The sequence below is a fragment of the Bufo gargarizans genome, chromosome 1 (assembly GCF_014858855.1).
Source record: "Bufo gargarizans isolate SCDJY-AF-19 chromosome 1, ASM1485885v1, whole genome shotgun sequence".
NCBI lineage: Eukaryota > Metazoa > Chordata > Amphibia > Anura > Bufonidae > Bufo > Bufo gargarizans.
Genome location: NC_058080.1, coordinates 677,341,953 through 677,353,821, shown reverse-complemented (window position 1 = coordinate 677,353,821; position 11,869 = coordinate 677,341,953). Strand labels below are relative to the sequence as shown.

The 11,869-nt window shown below is 42.2% G+C and overlaps 1 pseudogene; it reads left to right on the top strand.

Annotated features, from left to right (window-relative positions):
- The first annotated feature begins 364 nt into the window (after positions 1-364).
- Positions 365-1,479, top strand: LOC122929537 (annotated as a pseudogene).
- Positions 1,480-11,869: the final 10,390 nt, after the last annotated feature.

The following is an 11,869-nucleotide window of genomic DNA, read 5'->3' as shown; positions in this document are numbered from 1 at the left end:
ATGCCAACGGATGAGTATAAAGTAGTTATAAGAGCAGACAGAAGACCAGCAGGTGAGCATGGTAGATAAGGTTGCAGTAGGTCTATCAGGCGATGAGTTTAATCAACAAGATATTGTAATTCAACAACAACAAATCATTGCAGCGCATATCAGAAACACATCAATCTTATGATGGTCTACAGTACCCCATGATGGTGAGGATGGATATAATTTTAATCTGAGACAAGTCAACCCAAGGACAGGTGAAACAACAAGCAAAAAAGTTTCAGCCATGGATTTCTATGCATACAGACTAATGATTTGAGATAAAGAGCAGAACCACATATTAAACTGCAGACAATTGTTTTATCAATTTATTGTTGATATGGTTGATAAATTGAGCGTAAGTGCCTATTTAAATCAAGTTGAAGAATATATTCACTTGAGAGATGCTGTGGCAAATGATGGAAACGTTGAAAACCTCGGAGCCTTAGTCATACTACAATCTACATTTACAGGCAGTCCCAGACATATGCACGAATATACGCAAGATGCTATGACGTATGTAAGGACATACGGTAGACCAGACTTATTTATCACCTTCACCTGTAATCCAACTTGGACAGAAATCAAGGAGATGCTTACCAATGGTCAATTAACCAGTGAACGCCATGACTTGATTGCCAGAGTATTTCATCAGAAGCAGTTGAAACTAATTGACGTTCTAACAAAGGCCCACGTCTTTGGAGTGTCAAGATGCTGGATGTACACGATTTAAAGGCAAAAGCGAAGACTGTCACACTCACACAATTTATTCTGGTTGACAGAAAAAATACACCAACACAAATTGATGACGTTATATCTGCTGAGTTGCCTGACCCAAAACAAGATCCTGACCTTTATGCAGTTGTAACGAAAAACATGGTCCATGGACCATGTGGATATCTGAATCCCAGCTCTCCTTGTATGAAGGATGGAAAGTATACCAAGAAATACCCAAGACAATTGATTCAAGAGACACAAACTGGAAATCATGGTTTTCCTCTTTACAGACGGCGAGCTGCAGAACATGGAGGATTCAAGGCAAAACTAAAGATAGGCAGCAAAACAGAAATAGAAAATCGACAATAGATGGGTTGTGCTATTTTTGCCGTTGCTCTTAAAGATGTTTCAGGCACACATCAACGTGGAGTACTGTAACAGTGTGAAATCGATCAAATATGTGTGCAAGTATATTAACAAAGGTAGTCATATGGCAGTTTTTTCGGCCTAGGCAACCAGAGTCCAAACGATGAAGTGATGTGGTATCAGTTAGAAAGATACATTAGCAGCAACGAGGCAGTTTCGCGAATCCTAGGATTTTCCATTCATGAAAGACATCCTACTGTCGTTCACCTCAGTGTCCATTTAGAAAATGATCAGAGAGTTTATTTTACAACAGAGAGCGCCCCCAGAATGATTGATCAGCCACCAAATACAACCTTAACCATTATTCCTTAGAATGCTTCTTCACTCAGTTCGAGGACCAAGATCTTTTGCCGAACTAAGAACCGTAAATGGGGAAGTATGCCAGACATTTAGAGAGGCATGTCAAAAGTTGCGTTTACCGGAAGGAGATCAGCACTGGGATAACACATCGCGAGAAGATGACTTAATCTCCCTCCCACAGCAAATCAGAAACCTTTTTGCTATACTATTGACTACATGCAGTCCGTCCAATCCAAACAGTTTATGGGAAAAATATAAAGAGGCCCTAATTGAGGATATACTTGCCAAAGTCTGGAGGGAAAAATCCCATGATAGAAATTAACTTTTGTCTGGACATTTTCAACAAGGCTCTGATTAATCTTGAAGATAAATGTGTCACCATGATCAATAAAACATTAATGCAACTTGGCCTGCCTGCACAAGTCCGAGAACCACAAGACGTGCTTTACACAGATTATATACAGGAAAATAACTACAATGGCAAAACGTTGCCGAGAAGAAGCCACTTTTAAATAAAGATTTTAAAAAAGCATACCAAGTTATCATGGATCAGGTAGTGAAAGAACAAGGTGGCATCCATCATTAGTTAAAAACATTTTTAACTAATTTAATTCTGTCCACAATCAGAACCAAGGGAGAGGTTGTTCTTGCCATCGCCTCTTCAGGAATTGCAGCAACGTTAATGGAAGGAGGGAGGACAGCCTATTCTGCACTTAAATTGCCACTTGACATTGCAAGGCAAGAAAATCCTACCTGCAACATAAGTAAGACAAGTGGTTGTGCAGAAGTGCTCAAAGCATGTACATTAATAGTATGGGATGAATGACCATGGCTGACAAGAAAGCTCCTGAAGCCCTTCACGTCACTCTAAGAGATCTGAGAAGAAAGGACTACCTGATGGGAGGAGCTCTGGTACTCCTCTGTGGAGACTTTCGTCAAACTCTGCCCGTCATCCCAAAGTCATCACCAGCTGATAATATCCACGCATGTTTAAAACATTCATATCTGTGGAGACATGTGCAACAGATAACTGTAATGCAAAACATGAGCGTACATCTGGGGGATGAAAGTGCTCTAATTTTCTCTAATAAACTACTCGAAATCGGAGAAGGTAGGTTACCAGTTGAGTCTTCTGGCAAGATAAAATTGTTATTCGATTTGTGTAATCTGGTGTCGTCAGTTGCAGAGCTAAAAGATGCAGTTTATCCAGCAGTTATACAAAACTATAGCAATTTTAACTGGTTGCGAGAGAGGGCCATTCTTGCTGCTAAAAATGAAGATGGTCTGGAATAAACAATCAAATACTTGCCATGTTACCAGGCGTAGTCACTAAATACAAGTCCATTGATACCGTAGTGGATGCCAATGAGGTGATCAATTTCCCAATAGAATTCCTAAACTCACTTGATCCGGCTGGATTACCACCACATCTTCTTTTACTTAAAGTCGGATCGCCAATTATTTTACTACGCAATCTTGACCCACCAAAACTTTGCAAAGGCACAAGGCTTTGTGTTAAGAAGCTACTGGCCAATGTAATTGAAGCCACTCTCTTAACAGGAAAAGGAGAGGGTGAAACCGTTTTTATCCCACGGATACCACTCATTCCAACAGATCTCCCTTTTCAGTTTAAGAGATTGCAAATTCCAGCGAGACTTGCGTTCTCAATCACAATCTACACAATCAGACTATTACATACTGTGGAGTGGATTTGAGATCATCCTGTTTCTCCCACGGACAACTTTATGTTGCTTGCTCAAGGCTCAAAGGTTCACCCAAGAATTGATTTATTCTTGCTCCTGGAGGTGAAACTAAAAATGTTGTTTACAAGCAAGTTTTGTGGTAAAGTAATATTATATTCATTTTGTCAAAGATTTTACATTACATTTTACATTACAATTCGTATATTGTACTTATACTCTTTAAAACCTATAAATTATATTTCTTTCATTTACCACTATATATTCATTTGATTCCTATTCTTGTATAATATAAGATTGCAATAAATAAATACCCGAGCAACGTCGGGTCATCCGCTAGTCTCATACATAAATTGGACTTGCAACTATTTAGCATATGATTAGTTATGCAGATTCTTGTGATGTAACTGCATTGTTACTGTTTTGCTCCCAAAATTCTAAATTTTTATTTTAATTATTTTGTTAGTATTTTGTAAATCCACCTTTGACTTTCAACACTGCCTGAATACTTCTGGGAATGCTCTCGATCAGATTCAAGCATGTCTGGACCAAAATCTTTTCACAGATTTTTTCTACAGGTAGCGCTGTGCAAGCATGAAGCTCGCTCGTGCGTGCAGCGGGCGTCATGGTCGGCAAGTCTCTGCTGTTTCAAACAGCAGAGACCTGCGGCTAATTACCGCAAAACTGGCAATAATGCCGATTGCGGTAATTAAATGCTTTAGATGCCATGATCAAGTGAGATCACGGAACCAGAATGCGCAAAAACCCGGCTTATGTTTCCGGGCTTAGTACTGAAGCCCCGTGCGGCCAATCGGGCTTTCCTTACATGCGCTGAATGCTCTGAATCTCTATGAAGAAATTCAGAGCATTAATGCTGCAATTCTTATTTTGGCCACCAGATGGCAGTCCAAAATAGGAAATGAGCAAAATGCAAAGAAATTCACATTTTTTAAATCCCTTGCAGGTCAAAATTCAAAAACATCATTTATAAGTTCATTTATGAGACTTAAAATGATAAAATGTTTACAAAAGTTGAAAAATATATAAAAAATACAAAAAAATATAAAAAAGTTTAAATCACCCCCCTTTCCGTATAATAAAAAAAATATATAAACCTAAATAACAATAAATATAAACATCCTGGGTATCACCACAACCAAAAACGCACATAATATTAAAATAAAAAAATAATAATTAAAATCCAATACGGCGAATGGCGTAACGGTAAAAAGGGTCAAAATGCCCGATTTGCCATTCTTTCATTGCTTCTCTTGTCCAAAAAAATGAAATAAAATGTGATGCAAAAGCCATGCACACTCCAAAATGGTATAAATAAAAACTATGAATTGTCTTGCAAAAAATGAGCCCCTAAACAGCTCAGTAGACATAAGTATAAAAAAGTTATGGGAGGGGGGCGGAGCCTAACCGCTGATCAGGACGGAGGGCTAAGAGCGAGCTCTCTCTTCTTCAACCCAAGCTGCTAGCAGCTAAAAGCCAGAAAACTAGCTAAAGATGGGCAAAGTCGGGAGGGATCTATCCAAAGAACCCCCAAGAACACCCAGACCGAAAAAGAACCAAGCAGAGAGGGACAGATTCTTGAAAAAGACGCAGGCTGTCTCTCCAGCACGCTGTGAAAAGATGGTGCTGCTGGTAAACGAACGAGACTCAGATTAGGATGACGGTGCGTCCGAAGCGGGAGAGGAGGAACAGGAACGGGACTGTAGCACACAAAAGCTTTCTTTAAAGCTACGCTATCACAAGCTTTAACCCCGTTAGTACAAGAAAACAAAGAGCTCCGGCAGGACATGAGAGACATGGGGCACCGCTTAGAGAAACTAGAAACGAACCAAGATTAAGTGGTGGCCCACAACACTGCTATTGTCCACATATATATATATATATATATATATATATATATATATACTAATTTTGGTTCTATTTAATTTTGTGACTAATCAAGGTATTTAACCTGACAAGTGATGACCAACCTCATGAAATGTATATATACGGCATGCAAGGATTCGTTTTGGGAAAATGGATATACATGATATACAATGATTCTATTTCCAAAGCGCCCCGAATATACGATGATCAATACTACGAAATGTGCATAGGCACCTATGGAATTGTCTTCTATATGTTTTCCATATTAACTAGGGGTGACTAATATGTGATGTCTGTATTAAACACTGTGTTCATGTTGTAAACCTGTATCTATTTTGTGATTGATTTGTGTCTACTGTATTCATGTTGTAAATTCGTGCCCATCCTGTCTATATATAATCTATGTGCTGTATATGTCTATGTTTATCTTCTATATTGTAATAATCTAGCCTTTAAGCGGCATTAACTTGCTCAGAATTGGAGTATAGGGGAGCGATCGCAATAGACGTGAGCTCCAGCGCTCACGCATGCGCAGTGTAGCGCAGGGATGGCTTGCGTTCCATCTCTAACCAGGCGCACAGCTATGACGTCAGACGCCGATAGACACGTGGTGGACTTGCTATAACTGGCGCTCTGCGGCCAGTCTCCCCTATACCACCAACGAGCACACATCGTCTCTGCCTCAAATAGGTATATATATGTTATTTATGCCGCTTACTAATTTAAGTAGTAGTCCTTGTCGGTATGTACCTTGCCTTATGTCATATACTTCTATGTTTGTGCGCTATTTATTTATATAATGGGGGGTCGCTTATATGTGGAATATGGGGTCTGCTGCATTATACTCTTTGATTCTGATCGCCTAGTTGTCTGAAACAGAGATGTCACTTTATTCATATATCTCTATATAGTCTTTTATGTGATTGCTAAATTTACAGGATAGACGATATAGGCTTGATCAGACTCTAATTCTGCTTTATTTTGCTACTTGATAAAATGTTGGTCCCTTGGTGACATAATATCAATTGGTACTATTTCTATGATAATATAGACTTGTTTCTTTCTCTTTATTTTTCAATTTTTTTTTCTTATACTTGGTAAAAAAATTGTTATTCAACATCCCACTGATGTTATATATATTCTTTGTACTGTTTATAGGCCGTGATCAAGGTCCCGGGTGGACCGAAACGTTGGCCCTGCTTTCATGACACGTAATACAAAGTTGGTGTTGTTAAAACAAATAAATCATATTGAACTAAATGCAACATATGAGTGTGCCGTGGATATATATAGTGTTCTCAAGCTACAAAGACACGGCAGCCATCTTGAAGGCCTCCCGCGCTCACAAGGACGTAAGGTACGACGGCACAACTATTCTAATCTTTCAAGATGTGGCCCCCTCTACCTTACTGAAACGCTGCATACTCACTCCCCTCACAGACCACCTAAGACAACAAAAAATATTATACAGGTGGCTTTTTCCGTTCGGTATTACCTTCGTGGTTGAGGGCCGCCATTGTGCGATGCGCACACCACGTCACCTCCCATTTGCATGGGAAATACTAGAGATACAGCCGTTGCAGCTATAGTCTTGACTGCCGGTTAAGAACACCACCTTCACACTTCCAAAACTCCCAATGTCCACAACATGGGTTGCCACCCAGCGCAAAGCCCTGAACAGCAAGAGACGACTTACCTGAAAGTGATACAGACTTCCAGTTGCACACCTTATTTGAACTGCATTTTAACGGGTTCGCCTGTTCCGCTGTGCTCTAATTTTCAATGGGAGTTTGCCCTGTTTTCCACATACAGCATTCAGGTTCCAACACGCAAAGCTGAGGACACCACCACTTTCACATTCAGCAGTGTTCCATGATGTGCCGAATTGGACTCTTACTTTAGAAATATGCTCAGTAGCTGGATAACCCGTGAAGGAGTCTCCAGATCAAGATCATCAGAGGACTCTCTCCACTGGATGAAGAAATCCAGAAGAACACCAAAAATACCACCAAGATGTATTCAACATACTTAAATGTGGACTTCATCCACTCACTGATGCATTATTTTCTAGAAACATTTAGCAGTGTCTTCTTCCTCTCCCTCAATTTTCTACTTCAGCTAAATCTCCACTTGGTTACACAATTTATTATGTGCCGGCGCCGCCATTCTAGGTTGTAATGTATAACTTTGCATTTATGTATCTGCAAAATCCCTGTTAACAGGCCTATTAGGTGTAATTTATACATCCCACCACTAGATGGGGATAAAGTTCAGGTCCTATATATATATATATATATATATATATATATACACACACACACACACCTAGGTCAGGCCTAGTGGGAGAGATGAGAGGAGATGATGATCAGGATAGCTAGGAAAATGTAGTTCAGAAGAGAGCAGATCTGAGGTAGTCAGATCAAATTAGTGGGAGGAAAGATAGAGTGAAGACTTCGCAACACAGATTATTGAGTGGAGCCAACTTCGCTAGTAGGTGATACTCAGGAGTGAGGCGCAGAAGAGCGTTTTCCCTCTGTGACCGGACTATAGACTTGCATCCCTGACCAGTAGGAGAAGAGTTTGCCTCCCTGGAAAAGAAACAAGCATTCCTAGGAATTCATCAGTGATAAGAGCCATTATCGAGGGCCACAGACACCTTTGCATGGTGGAGGATTTATAGCTTCAGGCAACCTCACCAGAAGTTCCACTGACGTTGAAGTAACCCACTGCTCCAAACCCAAGAAACCTAAACAGCCTAAAACAGTGAATTTGCAGAATTAAGTCTGTACCATCTAGAGACTGCATAATTGTACTGCTGCAACCAAAAGACATCCAAAGTAAAAGTATTGAGTTGCATCTTACCACCGTCTACCTCATTATTATTACCTATGGTTGTACCACTATTAACGGTACTGGCGTCTCGACAAAAACCATCAAGGGACTCAGCCGCAACAAGCACCCTAAGCACCCCTAACATCAAGGGCACCTCAACCCCCATCTTGGCTGATGCTTCCCTACACAGAGCGTGCCCCGGAGGATTTCGTGCTGTCCACCTCAACACTGTGCTGCCAGCCCAGGGAGGCTATCTGCTAACCGTGAGTAAACTGATGAACTGTGTGTTATATTATTTGTCCCCTCATCGGTCCACCGTGCACCTCACATGTGGCCCCTGCGACTGGCTGGCTGCAGTAGTACCTACACAGGTTTTTTAGTTCATGTATTCATGTATGTTTTGTTTTTTAAGTGGCTATGGATATTCCCCCAGGATGCGGATTCAACCGTGACCTTGATCCTCTCATGGCCTCTGTAAGAACGACCACCTTCAACGTTCGGGGGTCTAAACACCCCCCCCCCCTCCAGAAAAAAAAGATCACAAGTACACACCCTCCTCAAGAAAGATAAGTGTGACATTTGTTTCTTACAATAGACTCACTTCAAGAGGGATAAGTTACATAGGCTACCCCAAATTAACTATACTCAATGGTTTAACTGCACGTATCAGAAAGCTTCTAGGGATGTCAGAATTGCTATCAGTAAGCACATCCCCTTCACTCATACATTACCCCAACAAGACCCAGAGGGGAGATTTCTCTTTGTTAAAGGGGAGATAGGACAAGTCATGGTATTGTCACCACCAGACATCTGAGAAGCTCTGACAGACATTTTTCAGAACCTCCTCCTTGATGTTCCTTTTGTTTTGCTTTCAGTTTCTCATCTCGTTAGCCTCTCTCAGCTGTCATGTAGGTGCACTGATTGCATCCCTTTAAATCCCTTCCCATACTGCATCACTTTGCGGTTTATACAACTTCCTGGAGTGTATGCATGCTGGATGCTACTACTGAGTCTTCTACAGATAAGATTTGTTCATTCATTTGTATTTTCCTGTTTGCTGGATCCCAGGTGACCCTGACTCCCTCCGTATCAAGTGTAGGGAGCCGGTGGTCATGTCCCCTCACTATTAGGGTGTTCAGGTGTTATACAGTCGAGGTACGAGGATATGCAATCATCTACCATTGAGATTTTTGCATAGGCTGAGCAGTTAGGGAGAGAGCCAGGTCTGTTGCAGGGCTATCCCTTTGGTCCCTTAGTTTTGGATCCAGTCAGTCGGATCTTCATTTTGGTCGTCTTCTAGTTTTCTGTACACATTCCGTGACATTATAAACCGCCAAAACCGTCTTAAGCATGAATCCGGTTTCAACCTTGATTGACCGCATGCAGGGTCTTTTTACTGGAGGTAGAAGATCTCCGGAAAACTGTCTCTCAGTTTGAGGTGACCGTTTCTGCTTGCGTTCATGGAATTTGTTCTGAGACTAAAATCTTGCTTCCGGATACGTTCTCCGGGGGTAGTGAGAATTTTGTTAGTTTTAGAGAGGCTTGCAAACTCCATTTTCGCCTACTTCCCCATTCCTCTGGTGATGAGGAGCGGAGGGTGGGGATCATCATCTCGCTGCTCAGGGATAACGCTCAGTCTTGGGCCTTTTTGCTGCCGGTGGGGGCACGGCCCCTCCGTTCAGTGGATGATTTTTTTTTAGCCCTGGGTCAGATATATGATGATCCGGATCGTATTGCTCTGGCTAGTCTAGACTACGTCTTTTATGTTAGGGTAAACAATCCGCAGAGATATACTGCTCAGAATTTCGGAGATGGGCAGCTGATACTGGTTGGAATGATGCTGCACTCCGAAGTCAATTTTGCCATGGTCTTTCATTTGCCTTTTATGAGAGACCTACCTCCTTGGACTCTGCCATGTCTCGGGCCGTTCGTATTGACAGGCGTCTTAGAGAGAGAGGAGAGATAACTCCTTCCTGTCATACTCAGTCCAAGGACAGTGCGGCGGTCTCATTCAGTGCACAGGGGTCTCAGTCGCTCTCAATCCCTTCTGAGCAGGGGCCCATGCAGCTGGGTTTGCTTGCCTCTGACAATAGAGGATTCCGCTCTCATAGGAAGGTTTGTTTCTGTTGTGGAGGTATAAATCATTTGGCAAATGTTTGTCCCTCTAGGAGATTCAGGCAGTTTTTTGAGAGTAATAAAGAAACAAAAAGAAAATAATCCTCTAAAAACGTTCCATCTGTTACTATTGGCAAGGTTGATGCGGAAATTGAAGGTTTTCCGTTTACTTGTAGTTCCTGTTTTGTCCTACCTGCCAGGGTGGCGCTAGAGAGCAAGAACATTTTTTGTGAGATTTTTGTAGATAGTGGTGCAGCTGTCAATCTCATTGATAGTCAATTTGCTATAACTCATGGTTTCCAGGTATGCACTTTGGGAAAGGATATACCTGTTTTTGCTATTGATTCCGTTCCACTTTCTCAGAAATCGTTAAAGGGCATAGTTCACAATATCCGTTTGATTGTGAGTGATACTCATGTTGAGGATGTGTCATGTTTCATCCTAAGCGGGTTGCCTACTCCTCTAGTGTTGGGGCTACCCTAGCTCACTAAACATAACCCCACCATTGATTGGCAAGCGAGGAAAATAAATGGTTGGAGTGACTTTTGCAGAGAGAATTGCCTCACGACATCTGTTTCTGAGGTTTCTACTAAGACTGTACCACCTTTTCTCTCTGAATTTTCGGATGTGTTTTCTGAGAGTGGTGTTCAGGACTTGTCCCCTCACAGGGAGTACGATTGCCCTATTAATCTCACCCCAGGCGCCAAGCTGCCTAAATCTCGTTTATACAATCTCTCCCTAACTGGTGGTCTCTGCTCTTTATCCTGAATTGGAGGCAGAGGTGCAGGTAGCCCAGTCAGAGGCTCCTGATCTTTGTCCTCCTGGGAGGTTGTTTGTGCCTCTCGCTTTAAGACACAAGATTTTTAAGGAGCACCACGATACTGTCCTTGCTAGGCACCCGGGGACAAGAGCCACAGTGGAGCTCATCGCTCGGAGATTCTGGTGGCCGGTGCTTCGTAAGTCGGTTGAGGGTTTTGTGGCAGCCTGCGAGACCTGCGCTCGTGCCAAAGTCCCTCATTCACGGCCATCAGGTCCTCTCCTTCCGTTACCCATTCCTTCCCGTCCTTGGACACATCTGTCCATGGACTTCATTACGGACCTGCCTCGTTCCTCGGGGAAGACTGTGATTCTGGTGGTGGTGGACCGTTTTAGCAAAATGGTGCATTTCATTCCTTTTCCTGGCTTGCCCAATGCTAAGACGCTGGCGCAGGCATTTTTGGATCACATTGTCAAATTGCATGGTATTCCTTCAGACATAGTCTCTTATAGGGGCACACAGTTTGTTTCCAGATTCTGGAAGGCTTTCTGTTCTCGCTTGGGGGTTCGGTTGTCATTCTCTTCTGCTTTCCACCCGCAGTCGAATGGCCAGACAGAGCGTGTCAATCAGAATCTGGAGACATATCTGCGCTGTTTTGTGGCGGAGAATCAGGAGGATTGGTGTTCTTTTTTGTCCCTTGCTGAGTTTGCTTTAAATAACCGTCGTCAGGAGTCCTCTGATAAGTCACAATTTTTTGGTGCATATGGGTTTCATCCGCAGTTTGGGACATTCTCTGGAGAGGGGTCTTCTGGTTTACCTGATGAGGACAGATTCTCCTCGTCTTTGTCATCTATTTGGCAAAAGATTCAGGATAATCTAAAGAGAGTGAGTGAGAGATAAGCGTGTGGCGGATAAGAGACGTGTGCCTGGTCCACGTCGGACTTGAATGTTGGTGATCTGGTGTGGTTGTCTACTAAGAATATCAAATTGAAGGCTCCCTCCTGGAAGTTGGGTCCTAAGTTTATTGGGCCTTACAAAATCTTGTCCGTCATCAATCCTGTTGTCTACCATCTTGATCTTCCTCAGACTTGGAAGATCTATAATGTTTTTCATA